This window comes from Sciurus carolinensis, chromosome 7, assembly GCF_902686445.1.
Source record: "Sciurus carolinensis chromosome 7, mSciCar1.2, whole genome shotgun sequence".
Classification (NCBI taxonomy): domain Eukaryota; kingdom Metazoa; phylum Chordata; class Mammalia; order Rodentia; family Sciuridae; genus Sciurus; species Sciurus carolinensis.
In genome coordinates, this window is record NC_062219.1 from 67476872 (window position 1) to 67502657 (window position 25786).

Genomic DNA, 25786 nt, shown 5'->3' on the forward strand with positions numbered 1-25786 from the left:
ATTGTTATAGCTTCTGTTTTCTAGTACAGAAACAATTTTTAAACATCTCTTTGAATATTTTCAAAATAATTATTGTTGCTTGTTTCCTGTCACATATACATGAGAGAGAGACATGATTTTAAAAAATATATTTCTTCTAAAAAGGATAGTGTGCAGAGGAAGGGGTGGGGAAAAGGAGGAGCAACCTTGTAGTGGGAAAACTGACTACCATTCCCTTAGCCAGGTGACCCAGGTCAACATCAACAATGAAGGCTCATTTTGATGGTATGACTCTTTGACATGTTATGACCATCTGACCTCAATGGTATTATTCTGGAAAACATTATCCCAGTCCAAGCAGGAGACAAACATAAGAGATATACCTGTCAAGGGATAGCCTACAACATATTTAACCACTACTTCTCAATACTCCCAAAGTCATCAAATGCAAAGAAAGCCTTTGAAAATGTGACAGCCAAGAGAGTCATAGGAGGCCTGATGACTCAAGCAGTGCCTTATCCTTGAAGGATCTTAGAGTACAAAGATATTAGATTATAAATGGAAAAAATTTCAATAAAGTAATGATTTAAAATATTACTTTATTTAGCTTTTCATTGCTATGAACAAAAGACATGATAAGAAAAACATTGAGGAGGAAAAGTTTATTTTGGTTCATGGTTTCAGAGGTTCAGTCCATGATTATCCAACTCCATTGCTCTGCACCATGAGGCAAAAAATCATGGCAGAAAGATGTGGCAGAGGAAAGGAGCTCAGGACATGGCAACCAGAAAGCAAAGAGAGAGCTCCATTCACCAGGGAAAAAATACAAATTTCTATCACACCCTTAGTGACCTACCTCATCCAAAGACACTCTACCTGCCTACAGTTACCACCCAATTAATCTATATCAGTGGATTAATCCACTGATTAGGCTAAGGATCTCATAATACAAGTATTTAACCTATGAAAATTCTTGTATCATATCACGCTTTTGGGGAATACCTCATATATAAATCATAACAATATTAATGAAGTGTCAGAAATGGGCTATTAATTTTGAGAAGTATATTATTATAATTATTAAAATAGGGGGAAACAGTATGGGATATTATGGAGACTTTTTCTATCTTCCCAGTTTTCTGTAATTGTACAATTTAAAACAATTTCAAAATTAAAATTGTACTAAATATAATTTTGAAAACAATTTATATCAGTTGTCAAGGTACTTTTCAAGATATTTTTACCCACAGATCAATATGTACAAAATTATTTAAATGCAACAATTATTTCCTTGTAAAATGAAGGTGAATTTTATTTTAGAAATGTCCCTGTCACCTCTGTGTAGTAAGTATATATATATATATATATATATATATATATATAACTTTGTTGTATATACTTTTTTTTCATATACCTGGGGTTTTATTTCATCTAATCTTTTCATATAAAAATGGACTCATGTGTGTTGGTGAAACTCAATACTCTTTTATTGTAAGAGTGGGATACAGCTTACCTGGAGTGCTAACTTTAATCTAGTGTCCTTGGCTATTAGAAGTGCTTGTGAGTGAAGGAGCCAGGAATCACATCTTGAGTCACTAGGAAGGAATGATGCTGCTGGGCAATGATTTGTGCTGCAGACAAGTGGCAACTCGAATGGTATGTGCCATCGTATTTCTTGTCTTAGCATCTACATTTCTCCCCTGTGTTTAATCATAGAAAATATTTAAACAGAAAAATAGAGAAAAGCATATCTAATCCTCATATATCTATCACCTAGATCTCTCCATGTTACTATTTCCAGTATTTGCTTCATTTTCTTCTGAAGAAGTTATGAAAATAGACAATATTTTATTTTTCTCTTATTTTAGGTTCTTCCATTTCTTTTTAGATAATATTTACCTCAATTTTAATATGTATTTTCAAACATAGAGATGGTTAACTACATAACTACAATTATCTACAAGCAAATCACTTAAATTTTTTCCAATACCCTCTAACTTTCTGTTCTTTCCTGATATCTCTAAATGTCCCCCAACTGTATCTTGCAGATGGATTTGCTAAAAACAACATCTAATTAAGAACCACATGTATTTTTCTTGGCATGTCTCATAGTCTAGAGGCATCTTCTTATTTTTATTTTTCCAAGAGCTTTTGAAAAGACTGAGCTATGAAGCATACTACCTTCTAGTTTGTCTGTGTCCCCAAGATATCATTTAGCTTGTTCCTTCATCACTTTTATTACCTGTTCTAGAGGTTATATATCAAGACTTATCAGAGTTAGAATAAAGATACTGAACAATAGAATTTACGAAGCAATGATTTGTCTGTCTTACTGAATCACACCAAGAAGCACATAGGGTCCATTTTCCCACTACTAGTGATATTGGGATTAGTCAGTAGGATTATATGGTGACAGATAGTGCTAGTGTAAAGTATGTGTGTGCATTTATAATTTTGTATTTTGCTCCTTTGATTTTTAACTCCTACCATAATTTTAAATTTCATATGCACTTGGGCATTTATTTAAATGAAAACATTTTTATGTATTCATACATATTACAAACAATGCAGAAATTATCAATAAAATTATGGAGGAGAAAATCGGCACATATCCAAAGGATGGTTCTAAAAGATATACAGGACCAATTTTCCTGGGCCTGATTTTTTTTCTCAGACCCACTTCAAGTAATCTCAATTCAATATGTCTAAATTTATAAACAATTTGCTCAGATGATGTTAATGTTGCTTTGAACTTTGAACTTTTTAAATTTATTGTAATAAAGTAGAATGAAATGGAGAGTGAATAACCCAGGAACTAACCTCTATTCTCCAGTGGAGCTGAAAATTTGCATTTTTATTGAGCTCATACAGTAACACTGGGATCTGTGGGCAACCAATACCCTTACATTAGCAAGGGCTCTCCTCAGGAAAAGATAATAGAACATACGCAGATATATAGAAAGAGACTTACTAATAGAGATTGGCTTACATGATTTCAAAGACTGAGAAGCCCTCTGGTCTGTGCTCTGCCAGCTGGAGCCAAGGAAAACCTGTGGTGTAGTTCTAGTCCAAACTTGAAGACCGGAGAACCAGGAGTAGTGATGTACAAGGGCAGGAAATGATAACTGTCCCAGATCAAGCAAAGAGAGCAAATTTGTCTTTCTCTTGCCCTTTGTTCTGTTTGGGCCCTCAATGGATTGGCCGAGTCCCAACCATATTGATGACAGCAATTTTCTTTACTGTCTATTGATTCAAATACTTACCTATTCCAGAAACATTCTCTCAGGAACACCTAGAAATAAGGTATACAAGTGTGCACATATAGTTATTCCTTGTAATTACACAGAAGAAAAAGTATTAGAATCTAAGTTACATCCTAAGCAGTTCTCCAACTTGAAAGAAGACAGTTGACCATCATTACCACAATCATCTAGAAATAGCTATCATTAGCACTGGATGATGCTATTAACTTGCCATTCTAGGCCAAAGCATGGATTAATTAAAGAAAGATTAAAATATTAATAAGTTGTTTATTAACATGGAGAGAATAATATATAAACTCTATCAATAAATACCAAACTAATTTTTATTTTAACTAAATAAAAATAAATGAAAAACTGAAGGATGAACTTTGGACAAATGTTTCTTCATCGTGGAATAACTTATTTGATAAGGATGAGGGTTCTTGAAACACAGTAATGAGGTTGAGTTATTATGTGCTTTTTAAAACACTACATGTTTCAGTTTTTTATGGTATTAATTTACTCGGGCTATAAATGATGAAGCAATTAGCTGCAGGAAAGGGCATATTAATAGGCCTGTTAATGTGACTGCCTGAGACATCCAGGTAACTGATTCTTGTTTCTGTTCCAGCCCTCATTTAAAGAATGTACTTACATCAGTCTGTGTAAGTCTGGGGATGGTGATAAATGGAATCTGTGTTGATACTAGGTACATGGAAACTTGCCTTGATATTATATTTTATGTTTTGTAAAATCTGATCAGGAGCACTTAGTGTAGAGAAGATGGACTTATCAATTCCATCTCCTTAAACATTTTAAAATTATTTTTTATTATTACATAATAATTGTACATATTTATGCAGTGATGTGTAATTTTTCAATATATGTATATAATGTGCACTAATAAAATCAGAGTGACTGATGTTCCTGTCTCCTCATCATCACATCATGTTTGGAGCCAAGCCCTCAAATTGTCTTCTCCTAGCTGGACTTTTGATTCTTACAACAATGTTGTCATTGGTGATTTTATATGTTGGTTCATTTTTATTTTTTGATTGACTTTGTCTAACATTCAGGATTTTTTCCACAAAGGGATTACAGGACCTGCATTACCTGAATAATTTTATATTTGAGAAAATCTTTCTCTTGACTTTGAAACTGAGTAAAAGCTTGGCCAGTATACAAGGAGTCTTTGGTCCTTTTATATCTCTCTCAAGTCTTTGTGAACATAGATTTATTATCATATGGTATTGAGTGTTATAAAGTATGTTTTCAGATAAACCTTACTTTTTTCTTGTAAGTGTCTTATTAATCTTCCAGGATGACTAGAAATCCTTTCTTTATCCTGGATACTTAATAATATAGTTAGGATATGACTCATTGTTAGCGCATTATTTCAAGCTTTTCCTGGAAAATGATATGCCACCAAGTCTACAGATGACTTCTTTCCTCAATTCAGAAATATTTATCTTAAACTGCATTACTAAATAACTTATTATATCTATCGAGTTTTCTACTTTAAGGATATAGATCTTCCTGATGTTATATTGTCTGAATTCTATGATGATTATCTTCTAATTTCTATAATTTGTTTGTGTTTATTGTGATTATCTTAGAATGTACCTCTGTATCAGATTCTCAGTTCTTTCTTTTTTCTATCCTGTTAATATATTAGCTCTCATTTCAATTTGTCATTTCATCTATGCTCTTAACTATAATTTTGATTTCATTCAGTTTTTTAAACTTTTAGTTTTTATGTCTTGTTTTACTGATTTATTGTTCTTATTGTTTTATTATTAAAAGCTTTATTGGAAATTTTCCATTTGAGTTGGGTATTTTATTTCATTCATTAACAAGAAGCACCCAAAATATAACTGCTCAAACTAGATAAAAGTGCATTTTCCACTGATATGATGTTTCAAATTTGGTATATTAATTGATAGGTGTCTTTTATAAAAATATTTAAGTGTTTGGATTAATTATAACTCTGGATCTTCAACAAATAGTTTTCAATTTTATTTTAGTTAATGACCTCTTTGTTAGACAAAAGGAAAAGAAAATACATATATTTAGGGATCAAGATTTCCCCTTAAGAAAGAGAGGCATGGATTCTAGATATAGATTCTCTTTGGTACTTTTCCTTATTCCATTGACAGGGGCAAAGTAGTCTCCTTAACTGGACTATATCTACAGAGAGAATTTGGATTTTGTTGGACAGTGGTAGTTTCAGTCACACCTTCTGTTACTTGGTTTGCATTTCTTCTAGACTGAATAATTAGTCAAATTTTTTTATTCTGCTATATATTTGCATATTTCATTTGCAATTACTTTTCCTTTGGATTGTGCTTAGAGAATGCTGCCTAAATATTCTATTGTACTTATGGCCTTTGTTTCCATAAATTATTTAATTATATATATATATATATATATATATACATATACATACATATATATTATTTTCATCATTAGTATTTGAATATATGGCATCAGATTATTTTTCTTCCTTTTTTTGATAACTGCAAATATTTTGTTAACTTTTTATTGCATTTATATTTCATTAAGTTTTCAGGGATGGACTGTGCTCATTAGGCTTTAGTAAACAACCATTGTCTTTACCAGAGTATTATGTAACTAATTTTAATATATAATTTTTGTAGACTTGAAAGTAGTTATGGTCAACTTGTTTGCCATTGTAGTATAAGCAACATTCAGAAGGTGTCTGAATAACAAATTCTTAAATCATTGCTGCATATCTCAATTAGTGAATTATGTGAGTGGTTATAAACTAAAAGATGGAAGTCCTTATTTGTTGGTTTTCTTCAAGGGAATTCTGTATCCATTCCTTAAGTGAACTATAACTGACATTCCACTTCCAAGAGCTCATGTAGAAAAGTTCTCTGCCCACTGTAGGAAAGTTCTCTGACCTTGCAGTGAAAAATCAACACTTTGTATGTGAATTTAATTTCCCATCTTGGAGAACTATCTGGAAATAATTTCTTGCTCCTATAGTAATTATTATTTTCCTGGAAATGTGGATAAGGAAACTTTAAAGGGAAATATTTTCTATGTGTTCTATGACTTTGTTGTCTCTAACTTGTAAAAGCAAGGAAAGTTCATATTTTAGTAAATGACTAAATCATGACTAATCTTAATATAATTGTTCATAAAGTGAAGAAGATATAACCTTATTTGCTTTAAAATGTGTATACCATGTGTGACATTATCATCAAATATCAAATGATAATAATCTTTTTAAAATATCACTATTACATTCACAAGGACCAAAATGAAAGGAGGCAATTTTTAAAAATAATTTCTATGTGTAGAGAGAAAACATGACATCTCTAGTTGATAGATAGTAAGGTCTCTAAAAAAGGACCACAAACAAAACTACAGCCTTGGTAATACATACAGCACAAACTCTGTGTGTCTGGAATCTAAGCCCTGAGCTGGAATTTATGATTGCCATGTGCAGTGTATTCCACATACACTTTTTTTCTATTTGCTCCAGTTTCGTTTTTATAGACTGTCATATACTATATATGAACTCGTTTTTATACTAAACCCTTTGGCAAACTCACTTCAGTATTTAAGGAATTGCCTGTCTATTTGAGAACTTGGCTTAAAATAACAAAGGGGCAAATGGTAGAAAGATCGCAAAAAATCTGCCTTTGAATTAACAGCCAATGAGCCAAAAATATACATGTACACATGAGATAGACTGAGTATCTAAAATAAGTGAGGCTTAATTATAAGCCATGTAATTCATTAATTTGCATTACACTATCCGTCCTGAAGCTTTCTAGTCTGTGAGGCAAGGGATGTCTCCTGTGAGTCCAGTGGAGGGAAAGGTTCTCATTCCAAGACAGGATCTTCATTTAGAAACCTTGAGAACAACATTTCTCAAAACTTAAAAAGCTTCCTTGATTATTCAGTTCCTTTTCTAATTTTGACTTTTCCAAATGATATTATTTTGGTCCAAATGGTTAGCTAACTTGGGTTATGTTGTCTCTGAATTCCTTAGATTACAATTATACATATGACTGATTCCATGATAGCCACAGTTCTGTCATCAGGAAGTTAGTTTTTATGATGATATAGTACAAATGAAAAGACTGTAGCTGAATATATATAAAACTCTACTTATGATCCACCTGCAACCTTATAGGTATGCTTGTGTTCTTCCACCCTGGTCCAGAGAGTATATCTGCAAACTGCATGCTGTTATGTTCTAAAACATAGGTTATATTGTGTCAATCAGAAGGTCCTCTCACAAAGTTAAGGAATTTGAACTAGTTCTTTAGCTGGATATTGTCATTGAAGCCTTAGCTCTAGTAAGAAAAAAAAAATATTTGACTAAGGAATACACAGATTATCATACAAATACATATTCTGTAATAAAAAGCACTTAATGAAATTAAATTATCTCCAAATCTCAATATTCTGATATACAAAATGAAATTTAAACTCTCATACTGTTTTAAATGATTATATCAGACTTTCATCAAGAAAATAGAAATCACTTAAATATTTACAAGGTGATCTTTCATCTCAGAAATTGGTGAAACAAGTGATATAGATTTGAATAAACAATAAAGGAAATGTTAGAATAACCCAGACTTAAGTACTAGCAAAAAGCCACTACCAGCCTTAGTTGGAGGGATAAAGGGTGGTGCTACTGGAGGACACGGATCTGTCAGATGAAATATGGAAGCAGAGAGAAAACACAGTTGAAAAACCACTTAGCAAAGATGAAGGTGAAAATATACTGGTTTCTTTCTTCCCTCTGCCTTCCAAAAACCCACCAATGTCAGCATTGTGCAATGTCTTCCAAAGTTAGCTGACTGTAGGTCGTGAGAAATGTACTGAGAATTTGTGAGCTAGTCTCAAAATGAGTGGAGCAAAGGAAAGTAGAACTGATTGAGATCAAGTCCAGGACTGCCACAATCTGTCACCAACTATCTTAAAATAATCTGTCTAGTACTGAGGGTATTTTAAAAAGTGTTTATCCAATGAAGCAACTTTAAATTCCCATGACATGGACAATGCTCTCTAGGAGTATAGAAGACAGAAAAGTTTTCGTTGCTGGTTGATTTTAATAGATGTCAAAAATTATCATTGACTTAATTGGCATGGTAAATTTTTCTAGTACATCACTGATACCAGTTTATGCTTTTTATTACTTGTATACTCTCTCTCTCTCTCTCTCTCTCTCTATCTATCTCCCTTTCTCATTCTATATATCTGTATCTATGTATCTCTCTATGGAGAGATAGATCTATATCTCTATCTAGATAGATTTATCTAGAGATTTATCTATCTTGAGAGAGATTGGTAGATAGAGCTATTTTAGATATGAGGGAGAAAATGCATAAATGTCAATCAGGAAAGTACATTATTAAGAAAATTTTGAAAAATAATACTACATAGTATTAGTTGAGTTTATTAATTTACAAAGGGAAAAAATCCATCAAATTATCTGAGTTATATAAATGGCAAACAACCAAATAACCTAATTCCAAATGAAAATTAGCAAAACCTCTCATTGAGGTGCATGTATGTCACCTTTAGTTGTAATGACTTTTATTCGTGATCAATTGGAGAATTTGCCTACAGGATCTTTAATTCATTTCTCTTGTATACAATGATATACATTTTCAAATGTTAATGAAAATATCCTTAGAATACGAAAGTGCATATTGGAAATATATCCTTGATAACTAGAAATCTCCTTGCACACTGGTAATGTAGCATTTTCATTTTAAAAGGTGAAAATTCTAGGATGGTGTTTGAAATGACTAAAATTTATGGTGAGGAAATAAGTTCAGTCTTGTCATATTACAAGGACTGAGCTTCAGAGATAACCCAGGTTAAAGAGATCAGCAAACCAGTACTTTTCTTTTTGTGTCAATATGAAGCTCAAGAGTTACATACATATTCCTAGAAATTATGAAGAAAAGAAATTAGTACTGCATGTGTACTCAGTCAATATAAGAATACACTGTGTGTATGTCTACAAAAACATTTTTGCTTTTAACCATTTTCTGCCAGTAATTGGCCAAGATCAGGTGAATCTCAACTGTTTTAAATTGATTTGGGCATCTGTGTAGATATTCCCTACTATTGTAATTAGCAGCACTAGTTTGAAGTTTACAAAAAAAAAACAAAAAAAAAAAAACAACATGAAGCTAACACTCAGATGAAAAATTAGGTTAAGAATTTTTAACAAATAAATGTTTAATTAATGCAGAATAACAGCTCTGGTGGTAGGATGGAGCCCTTTATTAATAAAGACAGAGTTTTTTAAAAATCATAAAACAAACTATAGGAATCATGGTCTAGGGCTGTGGGTGTTGCTTAGTCGTAAAGCACTTGCCTAGCATTTGCAAGGCCTTAGATTCACTCCCCAGAATTACACACAAAAACCCATGCACTTATTATTAATATAGTAAATAGTTGATTTGGAAATTGAAGGTTTTTTCAAACAGTTTGCAAGCGAACTTTGCAATCCTGTAAAATGGAAGGTGATAAACATGTCATTATCATTGCTCACTTATTTTTGGTGAAAACACCCACATTTGACACTTTCAGAATTACAGAGAAATGTTTGGTAAGTATGTAACTCTTTTAACCTATGATACAAGCCTCTATTTTTTCTGATCTTGCCCACTTTTCTTTCCTTCTTAAAAAATATAAAAACAGCAGCTGAATTGCTCAATAAACTTAGTATTGCCTTAATGAAAAGACATCATTCTGTGTGATGTGGGAAATTTCTAAAACAATGATCAGTTTACAGCCGTTAGGTAAATTTTGTAATTTTTTTCTTTTAATTCCTTCTGTTCCCTTTAGAACATATAATGTGGAGTAAAATTGCTTATTACTAAGTACCACTAATTATATGCCACCCTAAATGGATTATTTTAAGTTATTGCAACTTTTAGACTGAAATGTTCTCTAATGTGTTTAAAGTTAATATTTGATGAAAACTTGTTAATATTTAATTGGGTTGCCTAATGCAATTGTTTCTACAGAAAATGGGAGTACATCAGGTGATTACCTTGGAATGATGAAGGAAAAGCACAAAATGATTTCTCATTTGGTCAGATGCCCTTCACTATTTTCAGGGCTGTAGAATTTTCAGTTCACAGATATAATTGATGTAAATTTGAATTAGTTTGCAATCTTTGTCTTCATTTTGAATGTGTTTTTATTGTATTTTGATTATTTTTAGAGGTTTCAAAATGTATTGTCAGCCTGCATTTTTTAATAGTGGAAAACTTTTTCTTACAATCTTACCAATAAAATATAAAAGGCTAATGAATTTAATTTTAATTTATCTGGATTTAATTTATTTAATTATTAGTTTTTTTAACACTGTCTGTAACTCATTGGAATAGTCCATAACTTTTAGTGGAAGAATTATGACTTTATCAGGAAAACACAGGGAAATATAGATGGTTTTGTGTTGAAAAAGTACAATAATTTTATTTAGATGATTTAGGGAGTTCTGAGAGAGTGTGGCAACTCTAATGGAAGGAGTGTGGTTAATGGTTCAAAGGAGTGATTTTAACATAAAAGAGAGTAACTCTCACTGGACTTTGACTTGTTTACATTCATGTTCTTTCAAATCATGCTTCATGTTTTTATTGTTAGAAATAAATTGACACTGTTTTGAGAATATCAAAAACAAATTAAAATGATGAACTTTCTTAGCTGACCTAGCATACGGAAAAAAAATGATGAAATGATGACACAAGCCTTAAGTGTCCTTTTTCTCTTTCTTTTTTTCCTTTTATTCTTATCTTTCTTCGCTCTTTCTTTTTATTTTCCTTCCTTCCATCCTTTGTCCCTCCTTCCCTCCTCTCTCTCTCCTTCCCGTCCTTCCTTCCTTCCTTCTTTCTTTCTTTCAAAGTTTAGAGTACTTGATGCTTCTGATTTCTAACTACTTTATTAATAAATGCTTTACTAATTTCTCTATTGTCTATGTAAGTAAATCAGGTATCTAAACTGAAAAAAGTTTGTGAGAATATAAGTAAAATAGTTAAAATAAGAATCAATGAAAAAGTTCTTATTTAAAAGGCCAGATGGAAAATTTACATTTAACTCATGCAGTGGGTGATGTGAGATGAGGAATTTTGCAGAAGTTGGGGAACTTTATTTGGACTGCATAAACTACTGAGAATAGAAATATTCCAGTGATGTGCTCATTCCATTAAAAATTGGAGTGAATTGAAAATGGTCTGTGTTACATGCTGAGAGCTTTTAGGGCACAGGCATATGCTAGAACTGGTATGAAATCCTCCTAATGTAGGTATTTTGGGGATAGAATTTTGGAGTAAAGTGGCATGTTGTTACACTTACTTATACATCGTAAGACATTTTTTTAAAAAATTCAGTATCCTGAGAGTGGAAATACTAACTTTTTTGATTCATGAATTAAAAGCTGGCCATCCTCTATCCTTGAGGATATTCTTGTCTGTAGCAAGAAGACAAAGAGGCTGATACTACTACTGCTGTCATAGTCATGCATACTCCTAAGATTTCTTAATCATAACCTTATGGTTTATACAAATTACACATGTGAAAATGTTTCTGAGCGATTCTCTTTCCTGCTGGATGACTGTATGATGATGAGTTACAGCATTATGTAGTAATCTTGTTTCATTTAAATCAAGTAAATCAGAAAACTTGTCCATGATTTAAGCAAAGTCAAACCTACCCTAAAAGTCTAAAATAACTTCCAGTTTAGCACCATAGATAATTCACAATATTAATTCAGAATTTTTCTAGTCACTCAAATAGATTCCTTTGTTCCCATGGCTCTGAGTGGCTAATACATTTGTTTGGGAAACTGTAATTGAACTTTCAGGATTTGAAATATTTAGTATGTTTAGCAAAAATGCTATCTTTTTACAGAAACTATAAATATGTTGTAGTTCAGAGATGTTAAATCTTTTTAATATTCATTTGATATCACAAACCTTGGTATACTCAATGCCAGAGTTCATAGATTTAAAACCTAGAAGTTAGGATTGTTCAGATTCCTTTGTTGTAAATGTGCATACTTATCTTTCTCTCTCTCCCTGTGAAGTTCAGAGGTTTTTAATTCACTCCATTATTCACATGACATTATTACAATTATTTCTCAATATTCCAAGTAAATCATATTACTAGCATTGAGAGGTATTTGGTCATAAGCAGATGTATTTTAGCTAACTTGTTTCATGTTGAGAATCCTCAGAGAAGGCTAACATGTGATTCATGTCTAAAAGCTTCTTAAATGTCTGGTAGAAATTGACATAAAGATTATCATTTATATTAAACAAGCATTTATTATTTTAAACATTACAATTGACATCCTATTAAAAGGCATTGTAGAACAAAAGCATTTAAAATCATATTAGTTCTTCATAACTATTTGGCATTAACTCAAGATTGACTTTCTAGTGGTTTAATATTCATGCATGTCAGTCATTTCAAAAGATATTTAATCTGTTGTTTATATATGCATTATTTAAGTTGACGATTTGAATTAATTTCCAGTCACTAGCATCGGACTAAAATAGTATACATTGACTTAAATATGTAATAGTAAGTTATACTGATTTGCAATCATTTGCATCCATTATGATTTTAAATTTTGATATGGATTCTTGTTATTTAATTTATTAATATGCAAAGTGATAAGCACAGAAAACAAAAATTTTAAATGCCATTGATCAGTTTTAGCTTTTAAACTCATTTAGAAGTTTAGTAATATCTCCCAAATAATGTAGGATCTTTTTAACACAGACTACTACATAAAGGTGAACTTCCTCGTATGTCACCAGATTATAAAGAGCTTATTGCCTCATAAAATATCCCACCTCATTTTTGCACAACTCTAATGTTAGAAAGATATCCTTTATGTTTAATTGAAATTACAAATATATTTTTATACAGAAGACATTAGATTATAAAAATTTTGACTGTGCTTCTTCCTCTTGATATTATTACTCTTACTGCCAGGCAGTAGGTCAAACAATTGCAGAAAAATTGTGAAAAAGAGTATGGGACTTGGACAATTCCAATTTCTTTACTTCAGGACCTCATGTTCAACTGGGCATGTGAAATTTCCAAAAGAAGAAAATGACATGCTGCATTTGTTAGACCTCATATGAGCAAAAGTCACTACCAATAGATCTTCTTCCACAAAATAATAGTTTGTGAAATGTTAAAGAGGACTGTTCAGTATCTGAATCTCCTTGCCTTTGCTCATTTGTTCTCCCAGAATGGGAAATGTATTAAAGTCCACTCGGCTATGGTGATGACTGTGGGCATGTCAGCCAGCATCAGTTCTGACTGATGAATGTCCATTCTGATTTGCTGTCTTCAAAAGGGATTGCTCGTTTTATTGGTTCTTCAATATTTTGAACATCCTTAGTTCTTAACCTAAATAAGCAAGAGACAAGAAGGTAAAAATATAAAACAGAGAGATGGAAGAAAAGACTACTAATAACTATTGTTCTTTTGCCACAGAGATAAATTAGCCATTTTCATAATTATCTGCTAAATAAAGAATAACTGTAATTTGCTTAGAAAAGTTTTCATTGGTGGAAATAGTTGTTGACTCAAAGTGTAATAATATATGAGAATAAGGCAATGAATTTTCTTTTCTTGTTTTGCCTTTAATGTTATGTGAAATTTCTAGGAAGAAAATCTGTAGTTAACTAAACAAATGCTATTTAATAATCTATGATCCTTATAATGATTTTATTTAAAATGTTTACTTGTTAAGAGCAATGTTGAACATTGCACAAAATGCTTATTTCATATAAAAATAGAAACAATACTAGGAGGATTATTATTCATCAAAGTAGATAAAATGAACTGACCCTGAAAAGGCTTATTTTGTGAAGGTGCATTTGTAATTATTTGGTTTAAAAAGTTCATTTCAGTGAGCAAAGTAGGGAGTTAATGGCTCCCATTTGTAAATAGGTGACATAACTTATTGTAATGCTCAATTATCTCTGGTCCATGAATTGTTCAATTATGCAAGCACTCATCTGCCCAAATAAATACTCATTAAGGTGAGCATCTATGCCAAAAATACAAATTTTCTGTATTTTTACTTTTATGTACATAGTAAACTCTGGAGAAATGGATGAACAGCACCAATAAAACCCCTGGAATATAGATATAATTTGACAAATTAGATGTCCATTAAAGAGCCATAAAATGGTTTGTTTAGAAAAATGTATAAAATTATCTCATTTGAGACATTCCCTGCATGGAGAAAAATAAATGAAACCTTACAATAACCCCCAAATTCTATTTTATAAAAAAGCACAAATGGTCAAGGGTGAAAGAAATAAGAGTATCACTCAAGTCATAAGTTAGAATAATAAATAGCACACACGCCTGCCCTATAAGTTCTTCAAACTCAATGAAAAAAGGAGAGTTCATGCATCTCATTCAAACTTCAAAGCTAGTTTCTCCTTTTTATGTTTAAACCAAAGCTTTCAAGAATGGAGGCCAGGTTTTCTTTACAATTTAAAATTCAAAGAGCACCACTTTGAAATTTAATAGAGCAGTGTTTGCTAAAGTAAACATTTTAGTCACAGTGAAGGCAGATGCCTCTGTGCATCCGCAGTCTTTCTCCTTTCTGTAGGTATTAAAGCAGTGCTTCAAAATACTGCAATGTCTCTTCCACAACAACCATTCAAAAAGATACAAATTTCACGGAATGCGAATTCTACTTCTCCAAACAAAATACACCTTCAGCATTAAAGCAGTTTTGAGATTTTGAAACTTCAGGCACCTGAAAACTCCTTTAGAAAAAGCAAATAGGAACATTGAAAGTAAGGATCTCAGATTCTTATTAATGGTTTTTATTGCCACCCCACTTCCTTTCCTCCTCTGCAACCACATAGGTCTGGAGAAAAAGGTCTCTGTGAAGAAGAGGGAGAAGTGGGCTGGACAAGCATTTATGGTGATCAACACGTGGTGTGAGAAGCCTTTTGTATTACTGAAAAATGGGTTACTAACACTGCTCAGTGAAAGGCGCTGTTTCTTTTACAATGCATACCAAATCCAATTATGCAGGAAGAAGAGTGGAAATTCTTTTCTTATTGAGAGTTAAACCAGCTTACTAAACCATGTAATTTTTTCCAGTAAGCCTAGAACAGAGACAACTATATGTATGAAAAGGACTTCTCTCCATGCACTGACTACCACAATGTTATCAAACATCTTTTTCATTCCTGCCAAAAATTTGATTCTTATTTCTGTTTTATTATTTCAATTATTTTCTCATATACCTAGACAAATAATTACCAATGAATGATAAAAGAACTTGAAAATCAAGTGGATTTTGGGAAAATGCATTTGAAAAAATTACTCATTTAAATGCTTACATTTCTGAAACTGTATTCATATTGGAATACACATATATATTTTATATCGAATATTTGTAAATGAACATACTTCCTTAAAATTATACATATAGATGATATATAAAATTTTGATTGCAAATGTATCAGATTTTTCTGTTAAATTGTGAATTTGTTAATGTATTTTTCCAAATAACAATTAGAATTAATTTCTTTATTTTTATTACAGAAAGCCAAAATATAATTTGGTATTTCCTAATAAAACTCTATTTGGAAATACATGATTGGCATGTTATAAATTCCATATTTTTATTGACAGTCTATCAATCTGAATAGGTAACTGCTTATAGGTTTAGATTTAATATTAATAGGTGAATGAAAAGAAATGTCATAGTTTTTCCCATTAGCCACATATTTTTTACTTCTCCATTATAAACATACATTGATCTCTAGAATTATTAATTCCTTTCACTCCAAGGTATGTTTAATATATTACATTTAACTAACATGAACTTCCCTTCAAATGCAGTTCAATTAAAAAAAAAGAAAGTAAAAACAAGAAACCATATTTCTAAACATGCAAGTGGCAAATTCAAATGCATTCTTCTGTTTGTTGTGCTCAGTTGAATATGTTTCCCCCCCTGGCACAATAATTATAGCATTGCAGTTTTCTGGCAACAAATGGCTGCTGGGGGTCACCAAATGTCTCTGATTTGCTACAGCGTTTAATCTTCCACAAAAGCTGTTTACTGCTTCATATACGCAGAACGCCAGGAACATTATCCTTTAAATCATGCCTAGCTGCTAATTAATGGATGTATAAATGTCTAACAGCCAAGTCTTTAAACAGAGCCATGAGTGAGTACAGCAGACATTCTGCACATAACTAAAATAGAGTTCTGATGAACCATAAACTCCGATTTTTCTACATAGCTATTGTCATGCTGTGTATCTAACCAGATTGAAGTGCAATTGGGAAATTTACTTTAAAGCCATCTGAAACTGAAAATATATTAGTGGCGCTAGAAAGGTTCAGCAGTGCCTTATTAGGTTACAGGACTACAGTTCTGTCTCTCCAGTGTTTCTCTTGGATATCTACATTTTGGAAGCAAAACAAAGGCCCACATTTCTGCATTTGATACCTAAATTTGACATTATGTCATTGTGGGTTGATTGTCACTATAATTTCTTGCACTTTTCTGAAACAAGTATAAATTACATTCAAAATATCTCTTTTGTGCTCTCCCTCTTTGGATGGTCAGGCATGATTTGGATAACAATCTAATAGGATTTCTAGGCAATTTTACTAGATTATACATTTATTGAATATTACTATGTGTTGGCACTAAGCTAAACACTTTAATGTACATCATTTCTTGCAGTTATAGTAACCACATTATATTCTACAAGACACATAATTAATATTTTAGTTTTGAGAAGAGTGAAAATACATTAGGAATTTAAAAACCTGTTCATGGTTTCATGACATGCTAAAAGCAGAGAGATCAGAATGGAAATCAAACTGAAAACTAGCTGACACCAAATCCTCACACCATAAAGTACTATAGTATACTACTCTCCCATTAGTCCTGATTTTAAATGATAGATTTATATATTAGCAATTTTTATGTCACAATGAGAAATTGTTGAAATATGAAGAAAAAACAAATCAAGGATAGCAGATCCAAGGAGCAAAACATGATTAAACAGAAAATGGAGAATGGCAGAAGAAACAAGTGAAATGGGAGTCCTCTTTTCAGCATAGTGTCAGAAATCTTGATTACCCTCTTATTTTAGGAATTATTTGCAAATTCAAATAGTTGTAGAAAGGTAAATTAAATCTAACAGATTTGAGATATAGAGTGCTATTCTCCACTTACTGAAACAAAGGAAGAACAGACTTACTGATCCTTAAACATATATTAAACTTCAACCTCAAACATTTCTTCTTTAGTTTTCCTAACAATAAGTTTATTTATTCTAAGAACCTTAGTTTCCTTTTCCTTCAAATATATCTTATAAAATTATTGTGTAAATTATATAAACAGGTATCTGCTGAATATATTACATGAATTAATAAATTAACTCAAATATTCTGATTTCAAGTCTCACAATGCCTTGTTTTACTCAAGTTACTAAAGTGTGCTTTCTCTTCTCAGCTGCAGAAATGATTTCATAATGCTCACCTTACACGTCACTGCAAGGATTCAAAGACTTGATATTTGGAAAATAGTTCATAAAATTGGAAGATCTTTAACCATGATTGTTTCCAGCTCTTACCCTGTCCCTTATGCAATCCTGAGCATCTTCTTGTTATCCTAAATTACCAGACCTTTCTTACCAGTTGACCTTTCAAAAGTACTCTATTTAAAAAAGTTCTGTCTCTTCTAGGACAATACAATTATCAATCCCCTAAAATAATGAATGCAGCTTCATGATCCAAGGAGATTTTGTTTTTACCTCAAATTTATTTTTATTAGGGAAATAGTAAGTCAGGGGTGCAAATTAAAATGAAAAAGAGGACTAAGGGAAGATGACTATACAGGTATGTTCCAAGCAAGGGTTGAACATACAAACATCACTAAGTCAATGGGAGAGAAAATCCCCCATATTCATCCCACCCATTCCCTCTCTGCATCTCCCTGTGTCTGATCAACAGAGGAAATCTGACTGTGAGAAAGAATCTGAAGAGGGCAGTAGTAGTGGCACTTCTGGTTGTAATAGTGTATGAATTGTATGTGTGTGTGTGTGTGTGTGTGTGTGGTGTGTGTGTGTGTGTGTGTTGTGAATTTGCACTAGGCCAGAGTGTAGTATTAACTCCATTTTATGAGTTAATTTGACTGGAGGGTCATCATTTTTACATAAACACAAACAGTTTATTATGGGATGTTTTATTTTAAATTAACAATTATTAAATGTGAACAGGAAATTCAAAAGTTTTTGAAAATACATATAAAGAAACCCAGAAAACCATTTAACATTCCTAAAATCACAATGTTAGGATAGAACACACCTTAGAGATTGTATACAGTTTCACTCAGGTACAGACACATTGCCTTCTGTGACAGGTATCCCAAAAATCATCCAGGATGGAGAATGTATACTTCTAATACATTATTTCAATACACAAGTCCAACCTAAGATCATTTATTCTGAGCTAAATTTTTCAGAAAATTTGAATTTGATTTTAGTTTTTATTTCTGAAACAACTTCAGAGTGCATCTCCTTCATAATGATGTATATCAAACATTAGAGGACAGATGCCAGTCACCATTTAATCTTCTTTTGTCTCTAAGCTTTCCCTATAACAACTTATCAAGTAACGATTCCCAAATATTTTCATTGTCTTACTAATACTCTAGACACTGTTTGAGTTTGTAAAAATACCTGTATAGTGACACAGACACAACATAACATTTAATATTTGGATTCATTCATGCAGCTTCCAAAAAGAATATCGTGTCCTGTGATAGGGACACCAAACTTTTACTAATGCAGACTAAAATTTCTTTAGCTCCCTTAGAAATTAAAAACACTCTTAGTTCACATTATATTTCTCATCTGGTAAAATCTCCAGCTATTTTTCCCATAAACATTTTTTTGGTTCAATTTTCGCATTTAGCTTTTGGAAACTGATTTTTCTAAACAAAAATACGATGCTAAAAATTAATCCATGCAATTTATTTCAGTACCTCAGCTTACTGAGATAGATTTGAATCCAGTTCTTTCAACTATTGAATAAATTAAAAATAATCTGCAAATCTGCGAAATCTTATTTATATGTAACAAATGACATTTATTTGGGGTTTATGCCTTTATTTTCTTTTGTTAGTAATGTTTTTCTTTAGAAATACTATCCATAGAGAAATAGAATAAATTCAGTTAAATGTAGAAAATAGACATTAATCCTGTACTTTAGAGTGTAACTAAAGATTCCATAGAGTATCTTCTATGAATATAGTTGCTGAGTCACATATGGAAATCATGTCTAAAACACAGATTTTAAAATATTCACAAAATTCTATGGAAACACAAAACAAGGAATATTCCATAAAGTTAAAGTGAGAATTGAGTGTTCACAGAGATGATTCTGAGAGAATGAAGGGACACTTGTGGCACTAAAAGGAAAGAAAATAATTTTCATGCAAAGCAAAAATGTCATGACATGTAGCAAGCAAAAAGTTCCAAATTATCATCCCTAGACTACATGTATTTTATCACCTCATTGTATATACAGAAATTACAGATTCCTCAGTTTCTCCCCAAGACATTAAAAAAAAGTATCCTCTGGATGAGGCCAGGCAAACTAAATTCACATCAAACACCCTTAGTAATATGCATGTAAATATTTTAAAAGTACAATTTCATAATTGAAGATATTGTTCAGCATTACTGAAACACTGGAAAATGAGTTCATAAACTGACAGAGGGGAGTCTTGGTTTTCTGCAAAGTCTGAACTGTGGCAAGGGAAATTCCTGAAAATATTGTTCAGGACAGTAACACGTATTAGGGTTTAGAAAAATAAATGTGTTGGCAGTATGAAAGATATACTGAGTGGAACAATGCACAAAGACATATAGGTCTTCCTATGATGTAGAAAAGTGGCAAAAACTTAGTCTACACAAAGAGACTGATAAAGAAGACACATAATGGAATTGATGAAGATTGATGTACATTTAAAAGTTTTATTTGAGGACAGGAGAGTAAAATGATCCAAAAATGAGTTAGAAGTTTCAACATATGATGCCAATATCTATTTTTTTTGCATAGAGAATTTTGTATAGAGAGTCTATAGCCCAGACAGAGAAAAATAGTTCAAATTTTGAATTGTGTAGTATTAAATGTGTATGTTGTGTTTATAGAAAGTTATCCAACAATTTGAAATATGGATGTAAATTTTAAGAGATACATTGAAAATGAAGACTAGATTTGAAGTCCATTATTAGATATTGGCTAAATCCATTAGACTAGAATCCTGAAGGTTGTCCCGAGATGGTTAAGACAGGTGAGAGGGAAGAGAACAATGGCTGGGACATGGTTGCTACCAATGTTGGGACAAAACAGAGCTGAGAAGGAGCCACCTGGGCAGAAGGTAAAGAACAAGCATTCAGAAGGCAAAAGAAGAAAACACAAATAATCATGACAATGAAATCCAAGGGTTGGGAGGGTTAAGGAAAGGGATAATTGTCAAGAGAGTCTGTTACAGAAAATAGGTTAAAAATGAAAAGAAATAATTGTGTTTGGAAAGAGGAAGATCACTGTTGGGTAAGAACCAGGACAATATTTTTAAAACAGAATTCTAACATTTTTTTCTTTTAAGTAATTTTACATGAAGAAATGAATCTGGTAATTTTAAAAATGATACTAAGACATGAAATCACATATTCTTTGCAAAATAGTTCTGCTGTATTTAGTTAATTATTTACTATGATAATAGTTTTCAAAAGTTAATCTGTAAGGGATTTCAAATTTTATTTCAGGAGTAAATCAATAGTATTACTTCATAAATACATTATCAGTAGTAGATAATTAGTGTGTTCGGTTTTATGAGAGGTCTTAAGGTATTTGCTCAATATAGCAGAGCATGGAAAACTGCTGCTTCTCTTAACCTTTTGATAATATTTCAGTTGCTTTTTAATTCTCTAAAATATAAAATAAAGTAGAAAATATGATACTTACAATTATGTCCTATAATATTAGGACAACTTACTAATATTCCCATTTTTATTCAGACATCTGGTTAAGAATGCACCTTCTTTCTCCTTTTGAATTTGACATGGTCATGTAACTGACCTTGACTGAAAATTGTTAATGAGTGGTATGTTTTAGTTGTCTGCAAGTCCTTTAAAGCCAACGTGCAAATCGCCATACACAATGCCTTCCCACAGTATCCAGAAATGCCTCAGATGTTGAATGCAACATTTTTTAGAAAAAAATGTCCAGGAAGCCATGCTGAAAGTGTGTAGAAAAATAACCATTGTTATTTTATGCAACATATGTATTGGAATTAGTCATTACCTTAGCATAGCATAGCCTATCCTAACTAATACAGAAATCACTACATGATGCAAACTTTTGTGTAGGAGTTACTTCCTACCTTTTCTCAGGCTCCCTTACTCTGAGTGTTTGTCCTTGATTCTCATTATCAAACATGACATGCAAGTACAGAGTTGTGTAAGGGCGTTGGGGGCATCCATGTGTAAAGTAACTAAGTGGGGTATAATTTTATTTGTGGGGATCTTTCAATCTGAAGTAGGTTTTGGGGGGAAAGGACTATATTGCTTATATACATATTAGATCAATCCAAAATGTTTCATTCCAAATACTAGAGAATTTGCCTTCCTTGCTTCTCAGAATTCTATGGCATCAGAATTTTGGCCCAAAGACAAGGATACAAACATATTTAGCCTTGCATTCTGTGATGAAATCACTCCAGTGTGCTAGGTATAGGTTCTGACATCTGACCCATATACAAGTCAGACTGTATATTCTCAATTTCCTGATTGCACACCCAGGCAAATACTGGGGTGCCCGTACATTTCAGAGTTACACATAAGTCACATTGTGGGTATTATGCTTTGTTTTTTCTGTTGTGATGATTTATACCTGTTTACTAACCCATATTGGATTGTCTAATTTCTCTTAATCAGGTATAAAATTGCTGAAATAATAATTTTCTAAGTCAAAGAGTCATTTCACAGAAGTGACCTATCCTCTCTATCCACTTTAGATTTGGTCTATGAATACTTCTTCAGCAGAAAGTGTATTAAAATGTTTTGTTATGCTGTTCATTAAATCTGCTTCTGCTGTAATTTTAGAACATTGACTTTTTTGACCTCTTTTTCTTGTGTACTTGCTTACATCTGAGACTTGCCCAAGATTGAAGTACATATTCTGTGTTAACTTGTGGTTTCCCTGTGAAACCCCTATTCAAAAAATCTTCTTTGAATATATTTTTTGTTCTGATCTTGCCATCCACACCAACATTCAGTTTGGGAGTATAGCTTGATTATTCACTCAAAATATATTGAGAACCTACTTTATGCACCAGATTAGATCTAATGTTCATGTATAACAAAATCCATAGTGAGAGATGGACAATGCCATAATGGTTACATTGGAATTGTGTTATAATGTTATAATATAGTGTTGTATTTTACCCACTGTTCTGGCAAAACTTATTAATTACCATTCAAAAAAGCCTTGATTATTGAATTTTATTATGACTTTACAAATTAAATTCTGAGGATAGAAACTGCTTTCAGTATATTGCAATTCCCTAGAATTGAGAGTAGGTTTGGGTCTTGATGTAGAAAGAGTGCATATTTTTAAAAATATATTTATTTTATAAAAAAGCACAAAGTGAATATCCACCAAAATAGCATTGTCAGTTATAACATTATTTGATAATGTTATAATAATACTTCATAGCAGAATACATTTTTATTAAAATTTAAAGCTGATTTTTCTTAAAGAGGAAAAAGCATGTATGCATTGAATAGTGCCATTTATTTATCTCACAACACTATATGCCTTTAAACAAGGTCAAACTCTGACCTTAACAGTCATATTAATATAATGGGGGGTGAAGCAAAATTTGTGAATATACGGTTTCCTCACCAGATGAATGAGATCCAACTCTTTCAGTACAAAGGACTGCATACTAATAAACTTTTTAGAAAAATAAATCTTCAGACACAGATGACTTTAATTTGCTAAACTTACTGAATTTACTAATATTTTACAGTACAAAACCTTCATGAAATTCTGCCAAAGTTTTCCATTTTCATTGCTCTTTCTCATATTAAAAAAAAGTCATTAAAGTTATGTTTCAGATTTTATAAACCTTAAATGCTTTCTCAAGCAGAGCTCCAATAAACTTTCTCAGGTTAATCTCTTGTTACTTGACAAATAGCAATGTGTATTTTTTATTTCTTTATGATTAATAGAATATCAGAAAACATCATCAATCTTATATTCTTTCTAGTATCTGTAAGATAGAGCTACAAAGAAACATTATGGCCTTTAAAATCAATTTGCCTTTTTGTTCTGGTATAATTTACTTGATGCAATTAAATCATAGAAAATTTATTATTAAAGAAAAGCCAATATGTCAGTTATTTTCTATTTGGGCTATACTCTGTTATTTTGTATTTTTATGTAATGATAGCACTTTATTCCTTTCTCTTTGTTCCTTCTTATTCTTAAGAATCTTACTGTGATTAAAAATCCTTTTAAATCTAACCTTTTTGTAATTGATACACTTGGAATACTTCATAGCAGAATACATTTTTATTAAAATTTAAAGCTGATTTTTCTTAAAGAGGAAAAAGCATGTATGCATTGAATAGTGCCATTTATTTATCTCACAACACTATATGCCTTTAAACAAGGTCAAACATTCTCAGAATACTTTATTCACATTTCTCAGAAAAGATATGTCCCCCACTCATCTTAGTAAAGAGGGAGGATGACTATGTGATTACTTGTCATTATGTCCACTTATGGGTAAGCTTTTGTGGTTTTCCTATTATTTAATGCTTGTCCTCCCTCTATTTCCATTTCCTTGGAAGATCTACAAGGGCAAAACCTATGTTTTTGCATCATTTATCTTTACTCTTGCTTACTATAGGCAGTTAAGATAAATTACCAATTTTAAATAGAGGTGAGAAAAAAACTGGGATTAAAAGTGCATGTGGAATGATTGACATTTACTGTAGGGAAAACGTGCGTGTGTGTGGAGGGGGCACAAGGCATGGAAGTTATTGTTGTTCATTGAGCCTAGAGAGAATGTCAGGAAATGGATTTTGAGAGTTGGACAATGATATGTGTGAAAATTCATATTTGACTTGGATGCTCTTCTTCCTAAAGTAAGTGGTAAGGTCATCTTGCTGAGATTAACAAGATCGTAATTTAGAAGTGATAGAAAAGTAAACTTGGGACTTGTCAGGGTATCAAAAAATTGACACTAGTTAGTAGTATTTAAGTGCATTTGGTGCTTTGTCTGAGTATAATACAGACCAAAAAAACTAGTGTTTTTATAGATAATTTTGGATTAGTCAAAGTGAGATTGTTTGAACGTTTGGAGGTTCTAGCACAGAGTAAATTTGGTAGACATAAAATGGTAAAAGAAAATATAAATTTATGCTCGAAGAAAGGGGCAACGCAAAAAATACGAATGATAATATTTATGGTTTTGGAGTGTCTTCTCTGTACCAGGCCCATGGGTCCCTTACAAGTTTATCTCTAATCTTCTTAACAACTTTGAAATGACAATTTTCCCTGTTTTACAGATGGAGGAAATAAACTCAAAGAAGCTAAATAACTGACTATGTGGTAGAGCTGTGAAGATTATTACCATTTAGGTCTATTTGGATCTAAATTACTTTCTCTTCTGACAATAGCTAGCTGGAGAATTAGAGACACCTGCCCAGGCTGAGAACAGCATCTGGTTAAGTCTCTATTCATTCACTGTCATGACCGTCCCTCCTAGAATTACTAAAACATTATTAATGTATAACATTCCTCCTGTTAGTTCCATATACATTTGTTAAATTTTGAGTCTCAATTTTAGGTTTATATTATAATGTAAATCAAATGCTACCAAATCAACTTCTTTATTATCTTTAGAATTACACTGTGTGAAAACAGAGAACAATGCCTGGGGATCCTAGAACACCTCAGAATATTCCTTTATTACCATGTGTGGCATATTAAAAGTGTCCCTGATGTCCCTCTTCTCTTGGTAAAAGAATATCAACATTTTAGGTGATATATAGTCATTCAGAATGTACTCCTCTAGGGCTGGTAGGGCCATAATCTGATGACTGGACATGATCAGTACAACTTGTACCCTAAGCTCTTTTAAGAGAAAGACTGGCCCCTTTTTTATTTCATCTTTCTCATGGGCTGGAATACAAACATAGTGAGCCATCTGGGGTCACAATGACAAAGGCAATGTCTTAGAAATTTCAGTGCAACAAGATCAGTATCTTATACTGTGGAAAACAAAATGCAGATGAAGTGAACAGCAAATATTTCAGAATTGTTGAAAGAATGCATAAATATGGTATCTAGGCGCAGGCCATGAAAGTGAACTTCTGAAGAGTTGGAAATATCTGAAGCTGAATGTATAAGGAAATTGGGAAATGAAAGTGTTGAATAAATGCAACTCCACACAGAATATTTGGTAG